General features: G+C 42.1%; 1 long non-coding RNA gene across 2 annotated transcripts; it reads left to right on the top strand.

The window, feature by feature from the left end:
- Nucleotides 1–5,566: 5,566 nt before the first annotated feature.
- LOC133804181 (uncharacterized) lies at nt 5,567–6,546 on the top strand. 2 transcript variants are annotated; one of them, XR_009878341.1, is made up of 3 exons: nt 5,567–5,615; nt 5,701–5,809; nt 6,366–6,546. It is a non-coding gene; the product is annotated as an uncharacterized LOC133804181 (long non-coding RNA). The 2 variants fall into 2 exon arrangements; XR_009878342.1 differs by lacking the exon at nt 6,366–6,546 and adding an exon at nt 6,079–6,154.
- The last annotated feature ends 450 nt before the right edge of the window (nt 6,547–6,996 follow it).

The following is a 6,996-nucleotide window of genomic DNA, read 5'->3' as shown; positions in this document are numbered from 1 at the left end:
TTTGTCGATATGGTTTGCCCAGAAAGATAGTTTCAGACAACGGAACCCAATTTGACAGCGATTTATTTACCGACTTCTGCAAAAGACACGGAATTATTAAAAGCTTCTCTTCAGTTGCGCATCCCCAAGAAAACGGGCAGGTCGAGGCCGTGAATAAAACTCTTAAGGATACACTAAAGAAGAGACTCGAAGACGCCAAAGGAGCATGGCCGGAACAGCTGCCTGAAGTCCTCTGGTCGTATAGAACATCTCACCGAACAGCGATGGGTCATACCGCATTTTCCTTAGCCTACGGATATGAGGCTATGTTACCTGTCGAGCTAGATCCCCCCTCACATCGACGCATAACATACGACCAGGACCAGAACAACCAACTGATGATGGAGTCCCTAGACTCTATTGATGAGACACGGGAGAAAGCCCAACTCTGAGTTGCTACATACCAACAAAAAGTCGCCCGGTACTTTAACTCAAAAGTTAAGGAAAGAAAATTCAACGTTGGTGATTTGGTGCTACGACGAGTTTTCTTAATACCCGCGACCCCACTGCTGGAGTACTCGGACCAAACTGGGAAGGACCGTACCAAATCGAAGAAGTCCTTCATCCGGGCACCTACAAACTTGGACGCCTAAACGGAGATCTCGTTCCACGTTATTGGAATGGAGAACACCTGCGCAAGAATTATCAGTGAACAGTCCTTTTTAAAGGGCTGGCTTGTACAAAATTTTTCTTTTTACAAGTTTAGCAAAGAGGGTTAGCCACGTTGTATGGCTAATCGCTCGTATATGTAAGATTCTCTTTTAGAATCACTCGTAAAGACATGTTTAGTCCATTATTAATACGAGAATATAAGGGACTGCACATCCAGTCATTCTTGCCAACTTTTGTGAAATCATTTTTACAAATATTTGTTCATTACGTGTGTTGTTTTGCTGTATTACAAGTATTGAATTTCATATCGAGCAGAAATGTTCAAACAAGCGTGGTCAAGGCAAGTGACCAAGGACCTAAAGCTCCTCGATCACTTGGGGGGCATACAAGGCACATCGATAGCAAAGCATACCGTGAGGTATGTAAACACATGAACAAAATAAGTGAAAGCATGCTACAATACTTAGAGTTTTTTTCAAAATTTATGATTTTGTTAAATCAAACCAAAGTACTATGCTAAGTTCGGTCATGCGAACAGGTATTATAATAGAAATATTATAATATCATTAAGGCAACCATTTACACCATGAGCATTAGTGCTCGGATGTAAATATGAAATTAAAAGGAAAATCCTTACATCGCGAGCAGTACTGCTCAGATGTAATTTTTCAAACATAAGTAAAATTAGCTGCCCATGCAGCAATAAAAGGAAATTGTCTTTACAGAAAGGCCTGTGGGCCGCAAAAATTGTGAAAGATAAAAATATAAGTTATTTCGGAGTAGGAGCATTCTTGTCAGCTGGAGGGTAATCTTTGGCACCAGCAGCAGGGGTCTGGGCCTTGGCCTTCTTTTCCGCCTCAAACCGAGCAGTGCATTCCGCCATTAGCGACTGTTGCAAGTTCTCAACTAAGTAGTCGATGTTGGCCCCCTGGTTATGTTTCTAGAAATCATAAAAGCTTAGGAAGGTGGCTTCCTTATACTTCTCCAGACTTCTGGCACTGTCCTCCTCGAGCTCTTGAATGCGTTCCTTAAGTTCCTTGACCCGCTTCCCAAGCCTCATCACTTCATCTCTGCTGGCGGTCAGATCAAGATTCAACTGCTTACACTCTCGGGTATTGAGGACAGCACTCTCCCTCCATTTTTTCCGCTCCTCATTGGCTTTTTCACGGGCATCTTGACTCTCCTGAAGCTCTCGAGTGAGAGTGGATTGGTCCTCGCATAACTGCTCGTTCAGCTTAGACAACTCCTTGTTCTCCACAAGCAGCTTGTTGTTTTCCTCGAGCAGCCTGGCTTTCTCATCCTCAAGCACTTGCTTAGCCTGGGCAAGCCTGGAGTCAAAGTTCTTCTCTCGAGAGACCATTGCCCCAGCTCGGCGCCAGCTAGCAGTCAAGGATAAAAACCCCTGAAGGAGAAATGGGTTAAGTAAGGAAGTTTAGCGTAAAAGACAAAGCAACAGGAAACAACTTACACTGGCTATCTCGTTCAACCCTCTGTTGATGATGTCGTGGATATCCATTGTCGCAGTGTCATTGATGGCGACCTAGGAGCGCTTATGCTTGGAGAGCCGATATATCCTCTCCATTGCCATGCCAACTACATGGCTGGGCAGGGAGCCTTCGGACAAGTGATCCATGGCCTCTTTGTCTACGGCCTTCGAGGAGGACCGAGGATCAGCAGGAGAGGGAGTTTGCTGCTCGGGAGCAGGCGGATGTGTTAAGTTCTCTTTGGAGGGAGCGTCTATGGAAGAATTTTCTGTTCGGGCTTTCTTCGCTGGGGTCTTGCTACTTTCCCCTCGGACCCTTTTACTGTCTTTCGGGACAGAAGCTTCGGCAGCAGCTTGATAGTGTGCAAAGAAGTCCCCTGAATTCATGCCTGCGCAAATGATAACATTCAAACAATAAGTTTAAAGGATCGCAATGAAACAGAAGTTAGAGTGTAAGAGTTGCAAAAGTAAGGTACCCGAGCTATGCCTACTGGTCGTAACATTATCTACAGAACTACCTAGTTCCTGGAAGAAATCTGAATTTAAAGAAGGAGCGTTCCTAAAGTTTCCGTCCTCATCAAATAGATGGACGGGAATGGGCAAGTTATTTAAAAACGAGAATTGTGTACCGTGTACATCCGACGAGTCGTCAGACTATTCGGCAGGCTCAGTAGCCTTTTTTTTCCCCTTGCCCTTGGGGACCGACGGTTCTGCTGCTCGATGGGTAGCAGAAGGCTCCCTGATAGTAACCCGAGTTGGCCTCCTCCTAGGGGGTGACTGAGGCTGCTGCTCGGGACCCTGCTCGTGCCCCCCAGCATGAACACCACCCGCCGCAGGTTCATTGGTCGTAGGTGGAGAGCCCTTAAGGCCAACCAACCTAAGGTTAGCCTCAGTGATCAAATTTTTTACACTCTTAGCAGCATTGGACATACTCGCTAAGAGTGCTGCCCTCGACTCCATTCCTGGAGTGGGGGTCAGGCGCAACCATGGACCTGGAATACAGTGGAACAGTAGAATGTTACGACAAGAAAAAGTTAAAGGGAAGGAACTACTGGTTTAAGGCTCGTTATTTTCCTTACCTCCTCGGGTGAACACCAAGTTGTCCGCAGCAATATCAGGTGTGGGGAAGTACTCCAAGTGATACTTCCCTGCATTAGAGATATGGGTGGTCTCGGACAGGAAGGTGTGTTCGGTCTCTTGATGGAAAAAATGAAAAAACCCCGTACCATCTTGGTTAGGGTTGGATTAAAGGTCAAATAAATAATTGACCTCGTGAGGGGAGGGGGCTGGCCATTTCTAGATTTTGTAAAGGATGTAAAGCGCAGTCAGCATCCTGTATCCGTTTGGGGTAATCTGGAAAGGGGCCACCCCGAAGTAATTAACCACCCCTTGAAAAAATGAATCCAAAGGTAGGGTGGCACCTGCCTCAAGGCGGTATCTCGACCAAGCGCTATAAGCCCCACCCGGAAGGTTGGCTCGCTGGTCGACAGTAGGTCTGACTAGGGTCACCCCCGTCAGATTTTACTTAGTTAAATAATTGGAGACCATTCGAATGGTCATCGTGCTCGGAGCTACCACGTGCCACTCGACAGCCGTCTGGTTGGCATGGCGAGGTCGGGCACGTGCCTGAACTTCGGTCTCAGGAGGAAATTCTCCTCGACCACTGGTTGAGGGGGCGTCAGCAGGAGGCTGACTTTGAGGAGGGTCGAGTCTTTTTCTGGCCTTGGTTTTTGTTCTGGCCATTCTTTGGGCAGGAGCTGGTTGAGGATTTGGTTTAGGCAGTGAAAACGGGATTTCTGGAATCAATGTGGATGGATTCTCTTCGCCTTCGAGCAGCTGGGCTAGGATTTCGTCTTCGATAGGTCCCAAGGGTCTTGCATATGAACTACAAACAGACAATGGAGGAGATCAGACAATCCGCGAAGTAGTACGGGGAGGCTGGGATAACATTGCTTGTGCCTAAGTAGCCAGCAGCATCCTAATCCTACGCTGACTTCAACGTGGATAAATCGAATCAGAAAAGGAAAGAAAGACATTTTCTAAAAAAAAAATAATAATTTCAACTCCTAAAGGGCGGAAAAATTTTAGTTTTTCTTTCGTCTAGCCTAAAGGTTGAAACTTTCAACAGCCTAACGTCCCAAATCAGAAACTCTACCTATCAAAATCCTAAACAGACCCATACCAGGTGTAAAGACGCACTTTAACAGAATATCGGGTGTGTCCTATCAAAAACCCTATTCAAGAACGCAGCACATCAGAGTAGAAAAATAGCATGCATGGTGTAGTATAGATCAAAAAGGAACAGAGTTCTTACCTGGGCGAGAAGATGATTCGGAGGAAGGTAAAAACTTGAATCAGAAGACCTGCAACACAACGTCGGACTGGTTTTCGGAGCTCTGAACACTTCTTGAAGACTTTAGCAAAGTTGATGAATAAAAAATTTTCTTGAAGAAGAAGGAAGATCTACTTATAAAAAGTAAAGGGACAGCCAAAAGGCAGTAATCATCGTTTCTCATTTTCGAGACGTGGGGAAGTGGACAAGCCGTCAAAATTACCTTTTTTGGAAACTGGAAAGGCTTGATTAGACATAATTATGTCACGGTTTACAAGAACGCACGGGGGTTCTTACAAACATCGTGGGGGTATGAACAGTTGTTCCCTTAAGTTTCTTCGTTACTAGTCGCAACAAACAAACTTGGGGGGCAAATGTTATCCAAAAAAAATCATAAGCGAATGACGTGGCAAGCATTAATTACACATGGCTGACACCTGGAAGAATGCATGCTCGACTATCGACCAGGAAAGCACCCTGTATCAGGCGATCAATTTTAGATACGACCAGCCTGGTCGTATGCACTTTATACGCGGAAAAGATCTTGGGCAGTTATGGTAGAATCTGAGATTCTCTCCCATGATTTCCTGAGTATCTGATTATTTAGGAAATAATATCTGTAACAAATCAATGTAACCCTTCCCTGAGCTTATAAATAGAAGGAGAGGACTCAGGGAAGGGGATCAGGCTCTATTTTCTCTTTTCAGACTTCTAAATCGTTTGTGACTAGAAACTATATTGTATTTGTTCTTCAGAGGCTAGTGAAACTCATTGAACCCGAGTTCTTTGATCACTCCTTTGAATCTCAATCTAATAACAATTCAAGTGGACGTAGGTCATTACCAAATCCTGGGGCCGAACCACTATAAACTCTTGTGTTCTTATTCTTTTCGTCATTATGTTCTCTTCAATGCATTCTTACACGTCAAGCAAATTGTGACTCCGTGTCAGTTGCCCAAATCTAGGGTCAACAGAGGTAAACAAATATTTTTTTTATATTCAGTGTGAAATGTTATTTGATTACATAAATTTATAAGTACATTAAAAAATGTTACTATAGTTTATTTAACTTTTTCTTATTTTTGTATTGATTTTTCTGTAGAGAGTTGCAGAAGAAAAGATTTGTAATGAAATCCCTAGCTGCAGCAAGTAAGTTTTTATTATAGATATTGACTATTCTGTGTAGATTTGCAATGATCACTCTAATCAAAGTATCACTTCGGGTCTTTATCAGCCATACTCCAACTCTCTCTACGGAAGGTGTATCAGTCAAACTTGCAGACCAGGGAACTCGTGAAAATTGTATGGAAGGATACACGTTTGTGTTGGACTCGATAAACAGTGTAAACTTTTGGCTCTCCCTTTAATCTCTAAGAAGACTATATATATATATAATGTTCATACATTATAACTTTTGTGTTGATAGTTGAGTATGGCTATTACAACAATCCACTCAAATCATACAGGCAGGAGGGTCAACTACAATCATAATAATTTTTAAATTTTAGGGCGGGATGTGATTAAAAGCTTCAAGATGTATATTCCTGTGTAAACTACACAATCACTACAATCTAATTTCAATTGTTTGGTTTGTTCTTGCTTACAAATACAGTATAAATACCGGAATCAGTTGCGGTCCCTCTTAGAACTAACTGGAGCAAAGATTCTTTCCATTGAAGGGTTTAGTTTCAGGCATCCTATTTTGCTTCATATGTTAATTGTTGTTGTTGATTTTTTTTAAAAGTATTTTTATCCTATTTTTATTAAAATAAATAAAAACTTGTGGGAATTCTTTTATTTGGGGTCTGCTTTCTAGAAAGTAGGGTTGTATGCTTCGCATTGTTCAAACTTATCCCATCTTTCAGAAGTATCTGAAACATTTTGAATGAATTTTTTCAGGAATCGAAGCATGAAGAGAACAATTATGTTGTTTGTGTCATCCCTGGAGGGTCACCCTACAAATTTGATTGCTTCAATAAACTCAAAGTATCTAGTGTGAAGGAAATAGACTTGATGTGTGCCATTTTAACTGGGACGTTGGATCGATCCATTTTGATACCACCTTGCGGTGAGTTTGTTTTGCTTGTGTTTATATAAATTACAGCTTTGCTTATTGTCTCTCTTTCCAACAATTTTCTGTTTCTTACAAAAAGTAAATTCTCTGCTCATTTGGTTAATTGTTGGTCAAATTATTGCTGTAGCCGATTAAATGCTTCCAAAAGTCAATGGCCTTGGGTTTCTTGTTGGTAGAGAGTAGAATGCTCTCAAACTAAGCTAAAGCTGATGTGTCTAATTTAATGCGGTATAGAAAGTGGTAAAATTAGAATAAACTGTTCTCTGATGTGTCTAATTTAATGGCTATGAAAAGGTTAGAATAAACTGGTAAAATTAGTATAATTGCAGTTACATATCCTGTTATTACTTTCTATACAATTTTCTCTTTTTATTAAAGATACTCTCTTGCATCTCTTGTTTATAATCAACTTTTTTTTTATATCTCTTCCCTTAGAACACTAGGCAATATATATAA

The sequence above is a fragment of the Humulus lupulus genome, chromosome X (genome assembly GCF_963169125.1).
Source record: "Humulus lupulus chromosome X, drHumLupu1.1, whole genome shotgun sequence".
Lineage (NCBI taxonomy): Eukaryota > Viridiplantae > Streptophyta > Magnoliopsida > Rosales > Cannabaceae > Humulus > Humulus lupulus.
Note: the sequence above shows the minus strand (reverse complement) of the source record. Positions and strands in the feature narration are given on the sequence as shown.